At 42.9% G+C, this 19865-nt stretch overlaps 1 long non-coding RNA gene across 1 annotated transcript; it reads right to left on the reverse strand.

Annotated features, from left to right (window-relative positions):
* Positions 1–1539: 1539 nt before the first annotated feature.
* LOC141350091 (uncharacterized) lies at positions 1540–3823 on the reverse strand. The gene is made up of 2 exons (XR_012358059.1): positions 3596–3823; positions 1540–3505 (listed from the first exon to the last, which is right to left on the reverse strand). It is a non-coding gene; the product is annotated as an uncharacterized lncRNA (long non-coding RNA).
* Positions 3824–19865: the final 16042 nt, after the last annotated feature.

Raw genomic sequence — 19865 nt, forward strand, 5'->3', positions numbered from 1 at the left:
TAGGGCCGGGCTTAGCCCGAAATAACTCCTCCCAACACTCGGAGAGGACGTTCATACCTAATAGGGCTCGATGGACACCCAAACACCTGTCTTCCACGATGATCACCCCTTTTTGGGGAACTAACACCCCGTGAACTTCTAAGTCCGTCAGCCGGTAACCAATGTAAGGAATCTCTAGGCCGTTGGCGCCCCGCAACGTCAGCCAGGGGGCCTCCCCTCCTTGGGTTCTCTGCTTCCCGAATACTTCCTGCGAGAGACTCTCTGCAAACAATGTCACTTGCGAGCCCGTATCTACCAGGCACTGTACTGTCTTTCCACATACCTTTACTTCCGCCATTGGGCTATGCCCAACCATCTGGCCTCTAGAATTATCACGTCTTCCAGGGTCTTCTCGAGGGGTCCCGGCCACACGACCCACTGTGGCCGGTCGTCCTAAAAACCCCCCTCCGATGCCCTGCGAGGCCCACACTGGCGGCTATAATGCCCCGGTTCTCCACAACGATTGCAGATTGGCCGCCCTTGGTCATCCCACTCGAAGCGGGGCCGGTTCAAACGGTTCGGGCGTCCCGGTGGCTCTCGGCCCCTCTCAGAGTAGACTCGCTCTCGGGGTGCCGGCCTTGGTTCCTCTCGCGCCCTACTTTGGCGAAGTTCTCCCAGGAGAGTCTTATATAGTTCCGACATCTGCTCTCGGACGTCTTTCAACAACTCTACTCTCAGGGCTTGCTTCCAATCTGCGTGTTCAGGTGGCGCTGCTGTGTTTCCACTTACAGCTGCACATACAGGGGTTTCACTTACTTCGACCTCATCACCCTCCAAGGCCAGCGCCTCCTTCTTTAGGTCCTCAAAGGTAAGCCCGGGGTCCCTCCGAAACTGGACCCTCAGACTTTGTCTCACGGGGCCCTCTTTCATCCCCAGGAGGAACTGGTCGCGTAACAAAGCCTCTCCGTCTCCTAGCCCATGGTCTCGTCGGGCTTGCAGGCGAGTGAACTGCTCTCGCAGCCTGAGGGCAAAAGCTCTAATAGGTTGTCGGGGGCCTTGCTTACAATTAAAAAATTGTAAACGGAGGACAGCTACGGGGGTATGGTCACCATATTGCTCGGTAAGGAACTGGAACACAGTCTGGGCGGTGGCTCTAATTGCTTCGGGGGCGGCTTGTACCTCTCGCCGTGCTTCTCCCTCTAGGGAGTTCAACACAAACTGGAGCCGCTGGGCGGCGCTAAGGCCCTGTAAGTCGGCCAAGTACTCCAATTGGGCCTTCCATTCGGTCAGTCGTACCTCCGACTCCGCTCCTCCATATTTCTGGATCCATGGGCTTCCCATGATGATAGACGTGGCACGGGGTGGGGCTGCAGGCCCCGCGTTGTCAGTCATTGGGTGACCTTGGTTACTCAACTCGAGGTGGGATCCTGCCGACTACGCCAAAATCTGTCACCACCAGGGGCTGGCTGTGTTGGACTTGACCACGCCCCTTTACAACTCCCACCTCGAGGAGGTCCCCAAAGCCGACCCAATGACCAGACAAACACGGAAACAGGTGAGTAAAATTTAAAACAAGCTTTATTTAATTTAAATACTTAAAAGAACTGGGGAATTGGGGAAAGGGGAATTTAAAACTAATAGGCTTCTTCTCCTCCCTCCAGGGAGACTACAGCCACGGGCAGACTGGGGCAAAGGCAACAGGGGTGCCAACCACCATAAGCCGGGGGGAAGAGGGAAACGTCAGGCTCCGGCCTGGACCCTGCTAACCGTGGCGCCCTCCTTCTTCTTTCCTGGAGGCAGACAATTTCGGTGTGACTGGTAGGGGATTTCCCACTGTCTGTGTACCTTTCCTCAGTTCGGCAGGGGGTCTCGCCCCGCGTGCCTTCACGTTCCCCGTCGTACGTCCACCCTCGTTCTCCTTATTCCCCACAGGTGATCACTGCGACACAGAAACACTGTTAGCTTGGATTTGGTATATTCCTCACCGGTTCTGCTGTTTACTGCTCTCGGGGTAGGTAGCACGTTACACGGTCTGTTCTCCAATTGTTCACTCTCGTCTTCCTTTCTCTCCACAGGCGGCCACTAGGACACAAAGACACTGTTACTGAAACTTCGAGTATTTCTCACCGGCTCTGCTGCTTACAGCTTTCTGGGTAGGTATCACGTTCACAGTCTGTTCTCCAATTATTCACTCTCGTTTTCCTCTCTCTCCACAGGTGGTCGCTAGGATACAAGGGCACTGTTACTGAAACTTCGAGTATTTCTCACCGGCTCTGCTGCTTACAGCTTTCTGGGTAGGTATCACATTCACAGTCTGTGCTTCAATTATTCACTCTTGTTTTCCTCTCTCTCCACAGGTGGTCGCTAGGACACAAAGACACTATTACTGAAACTTCGAGTATTGCTCACCGGCTCTGCTGCTTACAGCTCTCTGGGTAGGTATTACATTCACAGTCTGTTCTTCAATTATTCACTCTGGTTTTCCTCTCTCTCCACAGGTGGTCACTAGGACACAAAGACACTGTTACTGAGGCTTCGAGTATTTCTCACCGGCTCTGCTGCTTACAGCTCTCTGGGTAGGTATTACGTTCACAGTCTGTTCTTCAATTATTCACTCTGGTTTTCCTCTCTCTCCACAGGTGGTCGCTAGGACACAAAGACACTGTTACTGAAACTTCGAGTATTGCTCACCGGCTCTGCTGCTTACAGCTTTCTGGGTAGGTACGGTTTCCTCTGTAGGTCATCAGAGGGGCGAAGGTCACACACCACCTCGCCGGGTCGAGCGCTGCCCTACCTCCACTGCCCGTAGGCCGATCGAATCCTGGACAGGGGCGCCCTTTTGTAGAGACCACGGGGGCGGCGGACCCTTTCGCCTCTGACTCTGCGACAAAGACAGACACAGGTAAGTTTACACCACGAGTATTTCCAATATTTTACTCACAGCCCTTGACAGCTCTTGGTCTGTATCCCTTCGTACTCCGAAACAGCACACAGCGTATGGTAGCAGTAATTTCTGAGGTCGTTAGCCTCTCCGTCCTCTGCCCAGTAGAGGGAATGGATGGTACGGGGCTTCGTCTGACAAGACACACAGCAAATACACAGCACCACTCCAACGTGAAAAGCTTATTAATTGTAAAATCTCACTCACCACACTATCAGTGCAACACCACAAGGGAAAACGCCCGGTGTCCTCCACTGCGCTTGGGCTGAAAGAGGGGCGATGGAAACACGACAAAAATAAAGTCTCGTTGCTGTGGCTGTTTGGACGTACACTTCTAGCGGCTCGCCCACCACGCTGTTATAGGGGTAGGGCCGCCCTCCTAGTCCTGGAGGACTCCAACGCTCACACAGGTTAATTTATGCAAGTTACTCCACACCAACGGGTATACTCACAGCGGATAGCCTTTGTTTACGTTGTGCAACAAGGTCAATTTTCTTCCTGTTTACTCCTTCAAAAATACTGGTTAGACCAAGGTTCCTTTCTACCCATAGGATTCTTCATTTACTCCAGCAGGTCCACCGTAAACTGCAACAAGAGAGGGAGAGAGAGAGAAATACAGACAGCCACCACGTCTAACAATGAGCACAGCTCCGTTCCTCAGCACACACTACGAACCTCAACTGTGATCTAACTGTGCTTTTTATACTCCTCTCTGTACTCCAGTTATCCAATCGCCCGGCGATCTCTTTAACTAGGCACAGCTGTGCCCAATCGGCTGATTACAGCCTTCGCGAAGCTGCCGGATGTCCGGTGTTTCTGTTTTCCGGTCTGGACGGAAACATCCGGGCGGAACCAAACTTCTTCAACTTTTGGTTCCACCCCGAAAAATCGTCACCCCGTGACATGTACTTTGTATGCGGCTGCGCACGGCAAAACAGTCGCGTGCACGCCTCAATTCATGAATTGAGACGTGTCGCGTCAGTGCGACTGCTGCGTCGCTTTTTCAAACGTGAATTGGGTAACTACATTGCATATAGATCCGTTTTGCCGCGATTGTCTTTGTAAATTAATAAACTAGTTAACTGCTAAAATGTACACTTGAGATTTACACAGGGGCACAAAAGATTTACACTGGGGCATGTGCCCCAGTTAAAGGGGTCTAGCGACACCCCTGAACCCAGCATATGATTATTTATATTTTAGGGCTGCACGATTCGGAGAAAAACTCTAATTGCGATTTTTCTGATCAAAATTGCGATTCGCGATTTAAAGTGCGATTCATTGGTGTATATGGGCCATTCTACCGAATTCGTGCAAATTGCTGTCCCGGAACCAAAAAACTAATTTAAAAAGCATTAATGTAGGAAAATGTTTGATAATAAAAAAATATAAGCAAATACCAATCAAAACCCAAAGTAATATTTGAGGTAGCGGCAGGCTTTATATATAAAATATCATTATTTATATGGTGCTTTCAATTGAGAGGTGGTTGTCCCAAACCCCAAGGTCTGAATTTCACCATAGGAAAAAAAATATGAAATAATTTTTGTAATTTTTTTTATCATTGTTTTAAGAAGTATCATTTTGAATACTTTTGTTAATTAAAACCAAAAATATATATATTGGATATTTTTTAGTAAAAATCATGTAAAATCATGTAAAAAAACACTGTCCCGCATTTTCACGTCACTACCGAAACATTGCATAGTTTGGTCAATAATATAATAATGCTTTAAGCCACTTCCCTCCATTTTGAACCAGAAACTTTGTCTGTGTCTCTCTCCCTTGTGGTGACATGGTGATTAGATCAGTCCCATGGTTTTGAAGTAAATGTGATCAAAAGTTTGGAAATCAGTGTGTGACATTTATGAATGTCACTACCGATCACACGTTTTCAATGATTAATTACGTTTTTTTGATTTTTTTCTACTGGTCATTTAGGTTTTACTCATGTTTCAATGTTGAGAACTGTGCTAGTTAACTACGTACTGATTAGCATCTTAGCAGTAGGATCAAAGTTAGCTTAAATTGTCACTACTGAAACAGTCACAACCGAAACATTTGTTGACATTTCGGTTGTGACATGATTGTTTCGGTAGTGACAAAATGACACTTATTTCTTTATTTTAATAAATAAATAGAAACTTTCAAGTGCACATATATTCTTTTTCAGTACAAATAATTTGTTAGTCATATATCTGTAATGTTGTACGTGATTTGACTAGGACTACAAACTAAGATAAAATGAACTAGGCCAGATTAATTTAATTAATTCATACAGTAGCAGCTTGACTCATTATTGATATAAATGAAGGCTATATGATTCTACCTCTGGTCTCTAGGAAAACTTTCTGCGCTAATTTAGCGGGACTTTGACTGATTGCTTTATATAAATGACATAACAGATAGCACTTATCAGTATCATTGTAAATTGACATGTCATTGTTAAGTGTAGACAGGGCAGGCTCACACTAATAATGTAAATGTAAATATCTTTGGTTAATTTGTAGAGATAGCTACAGAGAGAGAGAGGAATCACCAACATGCATAGACGGAAAGATGAAAGTAGAGCGGACAGACTGAGAGAGCCTATTTACTTGAGCCGATACTTCTTTTGCTCACTTAGTTTACTTATAAAAAATGACACGATGATGCCAAATGTTACAAGTCTCAATTTAAAAAATTAACATTTATTGAACTTAAAAAACTATATTTCTGTCTGTAAATAATGCCGGAAAACTCGGTGAACACAGCAGCCACAAATCGGCCAATGCCAATACACATAAAACTCGCAAAAATCGGCCGATATATCGGTCTATCACTAGTTCTTTTATAGGAACATTTATAATAAATCAAATAAAAAATTACATTTACTTCAAACTCAAAAAAGTCAAACTCAGCAGCAAGAGAATCAGTTAAGGAGGTTTAGAGAAGTTAGAATGTGTAATGGAAAAACAGGCACACATGTGTACACCAACATTACAGATGGACATGGGTGCACACACACACCAAATTCTGTAGTTTATACTGTGGGCCTGAAGTTTATTATGGACATACATTGTCATCTTTTTCTCAAGAGATGTGAAAATCAACACAGCATCTTGCATCCCTTTAAGGTCTGAACTATCCGCCATCTCTTCAGCGTAATTTCAGTGCAAAGTGCTTTTATGTGGTGTTGCGTTAGATATTCTTTGTGCTGTATGTTTTGACTGCATAATGCCAACCATTTTTGACTAACTAATTACTTTTTTTTACACAAAATATGGACAATCTAATATGGTCGTCACTACCGAACATTTGATGTCACGACCGAAACAAATAATGTTCTGGAAAAATAAAATAGGTTTTGTTATCAGAAAAGATGACATAATTTTATTTAGTTAGATAAAAATTTTAACTTATGAATCCTTGAATTTGAAAACTGTATCAGTGCATGTATGGCAATTACAGAGAAATATTGCTTTCAAAATGCATTTAATTTGATGAACCACTCTTATAGTTTTGTTGAAATAATATTTCTAATCAATATAACCATGACACTGTCTTTAAAAAAATGTAAAAAATATATTTAGAAGGTTAATGTAAAGAAAATCAGAATAGGCTATTAAAAACCTAATTTTTATATCAAATGTTGTTGTGTTTCGGTAGTGACAAATTTTGGAAGAGAGAAAACATTTCGAAACTGTATAAAAACATGCTAGGAAACTAAAGTGTCCAATCAGTAGATTAGTGTTCCTTAGATGTTCTACTATGTTTATGACTACAAAGCTTGCGTGAAAAAACACACTTTTTTCAAGAAGTTTTGAAGTGTCAATTTGCACCAATTCGGTAGAATGGCCCATATAATAAAAGAGCTACATCCAGGTTTGTTGTGGTGGTTTTAATAGCACCAAAGAAAGATGCTGTGCAACTGTTTATTTAAAACCTCTTAAACATTGTACCAAGTTGTCTGCAGGACTTTGCTCTTCTGCAGACAAACTTTTTTTTTAATCTAAGAACATTAAAATACAATTTAACAAAAATTTATTGAAAGTTTTATTTAAAATAACATATAGGCCAATGTATTTTGGCTGTCACTACCACAATGCTTCTGACAAGCAAATGTTTAGTTTTTTCTTTTAATCATAAGACTATACTCATCTTGTTTTACTTTTCAGGCATCTGTAATAAATGTAAATATATTAGTTATTAGAATCTATGATTTAACATAAGCAAAAAATACAAATAAAACACTGCACAGTCCTCACTGTAGGATTTTAAATGTGGAGCTGCAGAAGCTTGTTCAGTTAAGAGTAAGGACTGATTTTAATTTTTAAATTACAATTACCTATTTTTTCACATAGTTGCAGAGAATAGTTTACCAAAACTAAGTTACTGGGTTGAGCTTTTTCACATTTTCTAGGTTGGTAGAAGCACTGGGGACACAATTATAGCAGTTAAACATGGAAAAAGTCAGATTTTCATAATATGTCCCCTTTAAGGGGGCTGTATTATTCTAATTAGATATCCTTATGACATCATAAAGGAAAGCCAAATTTCAAATGGCCTATTTTTGCTCACACCTACAAAGTGGCAATGCTAACATTTTCACGCAATGGCCCCTTTAAATTCATCATCTCTCATTTTTGCTTCCCTTTTCCTGCTTTGCACAAAACATTTCTGATGTCCATCACATGCGTCAATGATCGGGTGAAAATAAGATTTTCATTATCATTTAGAAACTTATTTTATTCTCGTCATGCTTTTCATAAACCAACTCAAGCGCGTGTACTTTGTATGCGGCTGCGCACGGCAAAACAGTCGCGTGCACGCCTCAATTCATGAATTGAGACGTGCACGCGTCAGTGCGACTGCTGCGTCGCTTTTTCAAACGTGAATTGGGTAACTACATTGCATATAGATCCGTTTTGCCGCGATTGTCTTTGTAAATTAATAAACTAGTTAACTGCTAAAATGTACACTTGAGATTTACACAGGGGCACAAAAGATTTACACTGGGGCATGTGCCCCAGTTAAAGGGGTCTAGCGACACCCCTGAACCCAGCATATGATTATTTATATTTTAGGGCTGCACGATTCGGAGAAAAACTCTAATTGCGATTTTTCTGATCAAAATTGCGATTCGGGATTTAAAGTGCGATTCATTGGTGTATATAATACAAGAGCTACATCCAGGTTTGTTGTGGTGGTTTTAATAGCACCAAAGAAAGATGCTGTGCAACTGTTTATTTAAAACCTCTTAAACATTGTACCAAGTTGTCTGCAGGACTTTGCTCTTCTGCAGACAAACTTTTTTTTTAATCTAAGAACATTAAAATACAATTTAACAAAAATTTATTGAAAGTTTTATTTAAAATAACATATAGGCCAATGTATTTTGGCTGTCACTACCACAATGCTTCTGACAAGCAAATGTTTAGTTTTTTCTTTTAATCATAAGACTATACTCATCTTGTTTTACTTTTCAGGCATCTGTAATAAATGTAAATATATTAGTTATTAGAATCTATGATTTAACATAAGCAAAAAATACAAATAACACACTGCACAGTCCTCACTGTAGGATTTTAAATGTGGAGCTGCAGAAGCTTGTTCAGTTAAGAGTAAGGACTGATTTTAATTTTTGGTGTGTAATAAACATTTCTGACACAGAAAGCACCAGGTTACTGTCACTTTAAGACACAAGACAGCTTTAAAACTGCTGTGCTTCAATATACTGATAAACATCCAGCTGTTTATGTTCACTTAGACAAGAAAGAAAACTTAAGTTTAGTGATCACGCGTGTGCTGTCTGCTCTCTGTGTGCGCGCTTCATGAACCCTCGTGCTTGTAAATATTCAAAGCGGTGAAGATGTGCGCGTGCAAGAAAGTATAATGTACCTCTTTCGTCTGCTGTGTTCCGGGCTTTAATGAAACCTGCTTATAGTCTGATGAGGCGCTTGTCATTGTTTGCGATGCATGACGAGAAACGGACGTATATACACCTTTCTTTAAGTCCAACTTTTCACAAAAGGGAAATGTTTTCGCGCATTTCTGTCCTTTCATTTGCCGGTTAATGAGTTATAATGGGTTTTAAAAATGACTGAATCCAAAATCTGCCAACTTCATGACATTCCGCGTTGTGCAGTTAATTCCATTTGTATGCATTTCGCGATTCTGTCCGTGTTTTCCGCATCGCGGAAATCATATGGCCGTACACTTTGTTGAGGAGATGAACTGCTGCTCGCGCTCATGTTTTCCAAATGATGTTATCTGATGTGTAGTCAGCACCTCAGTGTTAATGCACTCTATTGGATTAAACTGCATCAAACGTAAAATGCGCATGAAGCGAACTGTCAAAAACTGCGTACTAGATTATTGTTAATTTGATAGTTTTGAATCGAAATAATCGCAGCTCTTGCGATTCGAAAATCGCATCCATTCACATCGCTATTTCGGTTTAAAAACGATTAATCGTGCAGCCCTAATTTATAACCAAACATGTATATTTATATTATATATATACCCAGCTTAAATAACCTAACAGAATTTAGAGTGTTGGTTGGTGTGGTATTTGCCCTGCCCTTTGATTGACAGGACTAAATTAATAAAATCATTAAAAAAATGTATTATCTTATTTTCAACATTACCAGATTTGGCAAGGTGTATGTACACAACCATGATGTTATGCTAAAACTATACTTTTAGTTTCTTTTTAGTTGTAGTAATGATTTTTGAAAAATAGAAACAAAATCAAAACTATTTATGCACCACTTAAAGCAACACTATGTAGTTTCCATGTAAAAATTACTTACAGCTCCCCCATGTGGTTGAAAAGCGCAAAAGTGCCTACTATCAGACACTCTTCTGCAGGCAGGGGGACAAGCGGAGCTGTGTTTCCTACCCTCCACCACCACTTTCAGAGTGTGCTTGTAGCAGCTAGGAGGCTGCTCAGGTTGCAGCAACAGTACAATTTGTCCAGTTAAAAGTTCTTCCATCACTGAAAATATTTTAGATACATTATTTAAAGGAACAGTATGTAGGATTGTGGCCAAAACTGGTATTGCCATAACAAAACTTGTGGCTAAAACTGGCACTGCAATCACACAACTGGTGGCCAATACACAACATGACAACATAAACCTCAGTTGAGGGCTGCAACTCCACTTTTTAAATGAGAATATCCTGGCCAGACCGCTGTTGTCAGTGACAGTGTTGGGGGTAACGAGTTACAAAGTAACGGATTGCAGTAATTATATTACTTTTTTGGGTAACGAAGTAAAGTAACGCATTACACTAATAATATTGGTAACTACACTACTTTACTAGACTATAGGAACGCGCTTTCCTGCGTTACCCAAGCAGTGTTTGCCTGGGTGTAAAGTTTTGTCTGTGCATGCGTGTGCCTGTACGTGTGCCGTTGCCATAGAGATTGATTTGACGTAGCTGCTGGTGCAAAGGGGGAGCGGGAAATGAAGACGGAGGGTTTCGGCCACTGGGGCGATATTCACATTACTTTCAGCTTATTGCTCGAAAGGACAAAAATATTCATGTGAAATGCACGCTATGCCCAGACGACAAGTGTCTTTCAACTGCTGACAACGTGATGAGCAACCTGTCTGAGCATTTGTAAGCCCAGCATGGAAATACAACACTTGTGGCGAAAGATCCTGCTTACCAGTCATTTAAAGGAGTCACTCATCATCAGCATGGATTAAAGTTTTCCGTCGCTAGACAGATTTCCGTCAACTGCAAAATTATTAAATTCACTTTTCATAAAGATGACGTGTATTAAGTGATCAAAGCCTGGAGTGGAGCCAAATCACGTTCCTCTCTCTACTGTAAGCGTTTTGTAATCAGCACCGGATCCACTCCGGGTTTTCTGGCTGTTTCACGTTAAGCTGAGGTAAAACTTTATTTCAGCTAACATGGACAAACTGATAATGCAGGAATGTTTCGATGTTTTAGAGATCGATAAAGGTGTAAAAGACCAATGGAGACTGACTTGGCTTAGCGAAATGATGAAGATTGACAAGCCTTTCAGTTCGTGGGATAAGAAAACCAAACAGCCAGGTACCTTGCGTGTCTTTGCACAGAATGAGTAGTGGTCCTGTATTTTGAGGGTAAATGATTTCTCCCGTACGTGATCACCCGCGTCCCGTTTTTGACTGCTATGCTGATTTAACCAGTGGCTGATACAACGGGTTTGGTAAACTTCCAAATCCCGTGAGAGCGATTGACAAGGAATCATAAGAGGAGACTGCTTCCGAAATGCTCTCGCGGGACTTTGATGTCATCCACCTGTCGGTTCTTGCAGTTGCATTTGCTGTGGTCACAACATTTGTACATATATTTAAGCACTGCAGTTTAAAAACAAGTGATTTTAAGCCTTTCAAACACAAACAACAGTGCTAAATGCACCCGCTGTTTCTGTGTAAGAGTATGCAAGTTGCGCATTCGCTTCTCATTGAGCTTGTGTTGTATTTTTGCCACTTTATTGGCCTTAAATACAAATATGTGTCAAAAATCCCGTTTTTGCAAGTATCCTCATATAAACATGACGCAGGTCTTAGGAGAAAGTAAACAGCATAAACATTGCTCATAAAATAGCACATCAGCGCCATAATATTTTGTTGATAAAGGTACAGTCATTCAATTTACAACTGTCACTGTGGTTACAGAGATCGTGTGCCTATTGTACACGAGTTTAAGTCGAGGTAATCGTTCAGGGTTTATATTCATACATAACTGACCCTGGATTATTCGTTTATGTAAATGCATTACATACCATGAACAAACAATGAAAAATGTAGAGTATATAAGCATTAGTTAATTCTTGTTTATGTCATTTACAGTAATTGACAGTAGTTCATGGTGCATTTACTAATGTTAACAGTTTCAACTTCAACTGATTTAAAAAAATTATTAGTAAATGCTAAAATTAATACATTTACAATTAATAAATAATTAATAGAAGATTAATTAAAGGTTGTGATATTCATGTTTTCTTTTTATATAGTGAGTTATTTAGCTGTTTCGCCTTAATCTGAAATGCCCTGCAAACTACAGCAACCTATATATGCCACAGGAGACTTTAATATGGATTTAATGGCAAAAAATGCTCCCCTTAAAATGCTATTGGTCTCGCCTAGTGTTAATTAAAGGAATATGCCTTGGCCTGAAAAAAAATTCAGTCGGAAGATTTTTTTTTCACTTTAATCCATGCATCAGCCGACCCCACCTAAACCATGTCTATGTGGTAAATTAAAAAAGGAAAGTAAAGTAATAAGTAGTGAAGTTACTTTTCAAATGCAGTAACTAGTAAAGTAATCTCATTACAATGATATTTAGGTTGCCATTGGACATCCCGACTGTAACGTATTTGACGCGAAAACCCCTAATCAATTTAAGTTACGACCGGGATGCTGTTTTGGACTTAGCGTTTTTCGTCCGACCTCGTCCGGTCGTAACTTATTCCACGGGTCAAAATAGGCTACGTGCGGGATGATCTGAAACAAAAGCAGCCTAGTTATTCCAACGGCCGTAGCTCCGGCCCCGTTTGACCCAGGCCTTCGGAACCGGCACCCACGGCCGCCCCGCCGAGGGACCTTTCCGACGAGCTATGTCCCGTGTCCGTAGCATCTTCCCAGGCCGAGATACGACCCCATTAACATTGTCCAGTAACAGCTTATTTTCCACCATGCAAAAAGTTAGGAATGGGATGCTGTTTTGGACTTAGAGGTTTTTCGGTCACCTTGTCCGATTGTAACTTATTTGACGCGACCCAAATAGGCTGTTGTTGGACACAATTGTGGAGCTCCCTGGTCGGAAGGGCTGGGTGGGTCGAGCACCCTGTCGCGTGGAAGTGTGTCTCCTGCCCGTGTCCAACTGCAACTTATTTGACGCGACCAGAATAGGCTGTTGTTGGACACCACCGTATCCAGCCATGGGGGTCCTCGGACCCTGAGACGGACACCCTGGAGCTCCCCAGAGACCGTACCCGGCTCTCCATTCGAGCCCGGGCCTCCCACTCTTAAGCACCCCCCCTCCGGACAAAGCCCCACCCTCCCGGCCCTTATGGAAATTCCGACCGTTGGTCAACCCGAAACGATCTCCGACCGTTGGTCAACCTCCATCGACTTAGGTTTTGAAGCGTTAGTCTATCCCAGCATCAGCTTATTTTGAACATGCTAATAAGTTATGAATGGGATGCTGTTTTGGACTTAGAGTTTTTAAGCCGATCTTGTCCGGTTGTAACTTATTCGAAACGACCAGACTAGGTTTGTGTTGGACACGATCGTGGAGCTCCCTGGTCGGAAGGGCTGGGTGGGTCGAGCACCCTGGATCATGGATGTGGATAAGCTGCCCGTGTCCAATTGCAACTTATTTGACGCAACCAAATTAGGTTATTGGTGTACATCCCGACTGTAACTTATTTGAAAGGGCCTAAATAGGCTGTTCCCGGACAGAGGGTTAAAAAGAGGGTTAATTCGTCAAAATTCGTAAATGAAATGGTGTTTTTTCGGTCATACGCGTACAGGGAGGCGTGTCTAACATCATAGGGTAATTTGCATATGTAAATTATGCATAATTAGGCTAAAAACTGCATGTCCAGCAACAGCCTAGATTGGACCCTTTGAATAAGCTACATTCGGGATGTACAACAACAGCCTATTTAGGTCTTGTCCAATAAGTTACAGTCGGGATGTACAGCAACAGCCTAGGAGGGTCGCGTCAAATAAGTGACAGTCGGGATGAATTTTTTTATTTTTATCCCAAATGCAACTTATTTGACATGGTCGATTAAGTTGGCGTTGGACATCCCGAATGTAACTTATTTGACGTGACCGAAATAGGCTGTTGTTGTACATCCCGACTGTAACTTGTTTGACACCATGGAAATAGGTTGTTGCTGTACATCCTGGCTGTAACTTATTCTAATGGGGCCTAAATAGGCTGTTCCTGGACAGCTCGTTAAAAAGAGGGTTAATTCGTCAAAATTCGTAAATGAAACGGTGTTTTTTCGGTCGTACGCGTACAGGGAGGCGTGGCTAACATCATAGGGTAATTTGCATATGTAAATTATGCATAATTAGGCTAAAAACTGCATGTCCACCAACAGCCTAGTTTGGCAGCGTCAAATAAGTTACAGTCGGGATGTACAATGACAGCTTATGTGGCTTAATCTGAATAAGCTATGACCAGGATGCAGTTTTGGACTTAGAGTTTTTTTTGCACATCATGTACATTTGAAGCTTATTTAAGCCATGACTGGGATGTTTATTTCAAGTAAATTAAGCCATGACTGGGATGGCATTTAAGTTACGAATGGGATGCTGTTTTGGACTTAGAGTTTTTCAAGTAATCATCTCCAGTAGTAACTTATTAGCCAATAACAAACAGGCTCCGAAAGGGCCAGGAGCCGCGGGACTCCGGGCCCCGACTCGGGGGCCCTCGCCGTTACGCCGTGCCGAGTTTCGGGCCCCTTCGACCCCTGAGATATAGGCCTGTCCATCTGCCGCCTAATAAGTTACAGGTGGGACTTCCGGTCGCACCTGGGGCCGCGGAACTTGGGGCCCCGACTCTGGGGCCCCGGGCGATGCGGCGTGCCGAGTTCCGGGCCCCTGCGACCTTCCTGCCAAACAGGAAACTCCCACCGGCGACTTGTTTGACGCCAAACGGACACGGCTACCGCGCGGCCCCCGAGGGCCCGAGGGGCCCCAAACTTTACAGAAAGTTGCGTCGCGTGGCCCTCGACGACATACGGCGGGGACGCGTCCCGGAGGTGCAAAAAAGTATTTTTTATTATTTTTAATGCATCTCTCTGCTTTACATAGGCCTCTATGAGACCATGTGCTTGTGTAGGCCTCAAACAGCAGTTTTCTACGAGGTACAAACAGGCCCAAGAAGGGCCGGCAGCCGCGGAACTCTGGGCCCCGACCCGTTGGCCCTCGTCGTTACACCGTGCCGAGTTTCGGGCCCCTGCGACCTTCGACCCCTGAGATATAGGCCTGTCCATCTGCCGCCTAATAAGTTACAGGTGGGACTTCCGGTCGCACCTGGGGCTGCGGAACTCGGGGCCCTGATTCTGGGGCCCCGGGCGATGCGGCACGCCGAGTTCCGGGCCCCTGCGACCTTCCTGCCAAACAGGAAACTCCCACCGGCGACTTGTTTGACGCCAAACGGACACGGCTCCCGCGCGGCCCCCGAGGGCCCGAGGGGCCCCAAACTTTACAGAAAGTTGCGTCACGTGGCCCTCGACGACATACGGCGGGGACGCGTCCCGGAGGTGCAAAAAAGTATTTTTTATTATTTTTAATGCATCTCTCTGCTTTACATAGGCCTCTATGAGACCATGTGCTTGTGTAGGCCTCAAACAGCAGTTTTCTACGAGGTACAAACAGGCCCAAGAAGGGCCGGGAGCCGCGGAACTCCGGGCCCCGACCCGTTGGCCCTCGCCGTTACACCGTGCCGAGTTTCGGGCCCCTGCGACCTTCGACCCCTGAGATATAGGCCTGTCCATCTGCGGCCTAATAAGTTACAGGTGGGACTTCATGTCGCACCAGGAGCCGCGGAACTCGGAGCCCCGACAAAGGGGCCCCAGCAGACGCAACGTGCCGAATTCTGGGGCCCGGGGCCCGAGGGCCTCCCGAACCCTAGCCCTCCCGTCGACGGCCTACCGTATAATGGTATAAGTTGGGCGCGTCCGGGGGTTCCGTTCGGCCCCCGAGCGCCCGAGGGGCCCCCGACTTTGCGCCCTGGTTCGTCGGGGGCCCCCGCCCGTCATACCCGAACGCCGGCTCCCGAGAAATCTCTCGTGTGGTCTGACTGCTTATAGCCTCTAGACCCTTTGATTTTATGAAATTATTATTTTTGCCTAAGGGGCCAAAAATGATACTTAGGAACGACGCAGAGGGCCGAAACTTCAGGGGTCCGTTCGGGGGCCCCTCGGGAGCCACCGACCCGAATTTGGAGCCTCCCGCGACCTTCGACCTCAGAATTACGCCGCGTCCGGTGACTGCCTAAAAAAATAGGCTGTTGCTGGCTTTTGGGGCCGATCGAGCGCTTAACGGGGCCCGGGGCATGCGGAACTTTATATGCGGGGCCGGTGGGTCGCGACGAGAAAAACGAGCCCCGTCTCGAGGCCCCATGACCTACGTTTGCCTAGATACGCCGCCTTACGTTCACCGCTTATTCGACAGTAGACGGGAGTGTGGGGGATGGGTAGGCGGTCATGGGGATGAAATAGGACGTCTGCGGACTGAGGAAGACTCCGGTGAGGCTAGGGTGTCAGGGGGACGAATAGGCGCTCCCTGGACGAGATGAAGAAAAATAAGCGGTCAGGGGGACGAATAGGCTTTCCGCGGAATGAGGAAGACTCCGGCGCGGCTAGGGGGTCAGGGGGATGAATAGGCGCTCCCTGGACGAGATGAAGAAACTAAGCGGTCAGGGGGACGAATAGGCTTTCCGCGGGATGAGGAAGACTCCGGTGAGTCTAGGGGGTCAGGGGGAGGAATGGGCACTGCCTGGACGAGATGAAGAAAAATAAGCGGTCAGGGGGACGCGTAGGCTGTCGAATAGGCTTTCCGCGGGAGCAAGGAAGACTACGATGAAGGGTCGACGGTCAGGGGGACGTGTAGGCGCTCGGTGGACGAGATGAAGAAAAAAGGCGGTCAGGGGGACGAATAGGCTTCCCGTGGGCCACATATAACGTATGGTAGGCGGTCAGGTGGACGAGTAGGCTTGCCGCGGGACTAACCCGTGTGACGAGGGCTCCCCTAGAGGTGTCCGTACAGGGCCTATGCGGAAAAACGCCGCCTTGCCCCCCGAAAAGGAAAAACGGCGCGTCGTAGCTTATTTGAGTGGTCCGTGGATGTACACGAAGTTGGTACGGTCCCTCGCCCCACCTACGAAGTCTCTGGCAATCTATATGAATAGGCTTCACTCTCACAAAAATGCTAGTTTCCCTTGCCCGCCGGAGAACCAAACTGTTGGTCAACCCGAAACGATCTCCAACCGTTGGTCAACCCCAAAATTTCTCCAACCGTTGGTCAACCCGAAAGATTTTCCAGCAGTTGGTCAACCCCAATCGACTTAGGTTTTGGAGCGTTCGCGTTTCCAGCAGTTGGTCAACCTCAATCGACTTAGGTTTTGGACTGTTCGAGTTTCCAGCAGTTGGTCAACCTCAATCGACTTAGGTTTTGGAGCGTTCGCGTTTCCAGCTGTTGGTGTTGTGGTTTTCCTTTTCCTCAAATAAAACAATCTTCAGTCTTAGGTTCTGATTTCAAGAGTTAGACTTTTATTTTCCGGACAAAATAATAAGCCGAGCCTGCCTGATGAATCTCCCCAGAACCCGAGTGAAGTTCTGGGGACATTCTCCAAATCAGTCTGAAGTTCTCAGCCAGGCTTGGTAAATATATATGGTCTTTGTCCCTCCCCTCCATATGCTTTAACAATATGTTTCTGTTCAGGCAAGACCCACATGACATTCCTCAGACCAGTGTCTTGTTCCCATGACCTATTTGCCCTTTGGCTGAAACCCTTTGTGCATGTTCAGATGGCTCTTTAAACTACCATGATACCTGATCACACACAGCTGTTCTTAAATCCACACAGAGATAAACTCCTGACTCGCATACAGCCTAACACATGACATAATGCATAACTTCATGGAAAACAAATTGCGTGTGATTATAATGGTAAACTCATATTCATCATATTCATGTAGATTGGGATTAAAATAAAACTTCTTCATAATCCCCGCTCTGAGGCTTAATTTAGCCTCACCTTTCCTGTTTATTTTAATCCGGAGTGCAGTTTCATAATTCAGCGTTTCAATTATTAATATCTTGTGGCTAAAGAAAGCCACTATACTTTACCAATTACTAAATTATGCCACTGCACTTCGAACTATGGACAATAAGACAAACATCTTTCCATTCTCATTTTGACTTGAATGTAAAAGTAAAAGTACTTAAGCCCTAAACAGTTTGTGCGCAATTGGTTCTACGCTTACAGTTATCGTTTTAGCTATGTAGAGTATATGATAAAGCATCGTAAATGTAAAGTCAACGTTAATGAATCCAAGTAAAAAATAATAAAAACAAAAGTAAAGTATGCATAATAAACACAAATTAAATGTTATAGATTCAGTGTTCAAATTCAAAACAAGTAAATATAACTAATTGATACTGAATTGAAGCATAAAAAGTAAAAATTAATTATAATAAACAAGTATAAATGTAAGTTCATTCAAATAAACAAAGTAAAGAGCAATAACCAATAATAAAACTAGGTAAAGATGGCTTCAAAAACACAAATAAATGTGGATTAACTCGAATAACACAATAAAATGTGAACCACTAATATACTAAGTAAAGATTGCAACACAAATGAAAGTAAAGTACTCCAAATAAAACAATTAAATGTAAATAACCAATAATAAACTAATTAAAGATTGCATATTACACGCATAAATGTAATTAATTCAAATAAAACTAGTAAATGGAAATAACCCATAATATAACTAAGTAAATCATCCATAATAATTCTTGAACACAATTTAAATTAATTTTTTCCATCCTTATCGGAGGTGCTTGAATTCTCATTTACTATTTGTAAATTCATTACTGTCTTGTAACGTAAGTCCTGATAACATTCTTGTTGATTTTAAGAAAATTTTCCATCATCCTAATATTTTAACTTCCATTTGGTTCTCTAACCAGACACCTACGCCTCATTTACCCACTAACCTCTAATTAAATTTATTCAGTATATGTTATCATGTATTTCTAATGGCTGCATCTAGTTGTTATCCTAAGATAAATTAATGCCTTATTTGTAAACTTAATAATCCACTTTTTGATTGTAGTACTGTACATAATTTATTTATTCTGTATTCTTATTCTGACAAAACTTTATTAAATTCCTTATTTAGCTTAATCTCATGCCTTAATCTAATTTGGTACACATTTGGTTGATCAACAGAATCTACATATAATTGATGATTAATTGTTGTGTTCATCCTTTTATAAGGATTCTAAATACCCTTCTTTTGTAGTGATTTCTTGTCTCCATCATATTTAAGTACTTTTCCTCTCCCTCCTAATGATCAAACATTTTCTTTTTCTATAAATTCAAAATAATTCTCCAATCGATATGATTGGATCTTCAAATATCTTCAATGTATATGTTTCTCTGATTTGATTATATTATTCTTCTAATAGCATTTCTCTTCTCCCTTTTACACCTTAAGTTATACGTTTTGATGTCTTCATAATAGATCTAGAGGTTTTTTTAGTTGATTCATTCAAAATTCTTGTTATAAAACATTTCCTATTTAATTTCCTTAAGTCTATAATTCCATAAGGCTTTTATTTTCTTGATTGTAATCTTACTGTACCATTCAGAATTTTTACTGTACCATTCTGAAATATCTATCCTTCCTTTTTTATTTTTAGTGTTTTGTTATTTACGTCCATTGACACAAATTTCCAAATTGTGGCCTACCAGATGTATTTTTAAACTCAGATTTTTTCAAATGACCTTAAGTATTATCAAGATAAGTTGACCTTAAACTTTTTCTCGTAATCCATAAGAATTCTTGTTGAACTTATCACCCCAAACTATGTGGCTTGAAAATGTTATTGCATTATTGAAATCTGGTTTAGTTTAAATCATAAAAAGCAACTTTGTGAGCATATTTCCTTAACTTTAAATATTCCCCATTTGTATCATTGTTATCTTTGGGATGTTTCCCATAAAATGTCCACCTTAAGTTCTCTGTTCAATGTCTTTATGTTTTCAGTCTTTCTTTCAGAGTCTGTTCCTTTGAAATTATTGCAGATCTTTCACTGTGCCTCGTTTAAGGCAAAAGTCCATCGCCAGGAAGTTTAATTGACTGTAGCAATGCAAATCTTCTGTATTAATCAGCTTCATTTTTTAATTGACTGTAGCAATGCAAATC

This window comes from Misgurnus anguillicaudatus, chromosome 16 (assembly GCF_027580225.2).
Source record: "Misgurnus anguillicaudatus chromosome 16, ASM2758022v2, whole genome shotgun sequence".
In the NCBI taxonomy this organism is placed as follows: domain Eukaryota; kingdom Metazoa; phylum Chordata; class Actinopteri; order Cypriniformes; family Cobitidae; genus Misgurnus; species Misgurnus anguillicaudatus.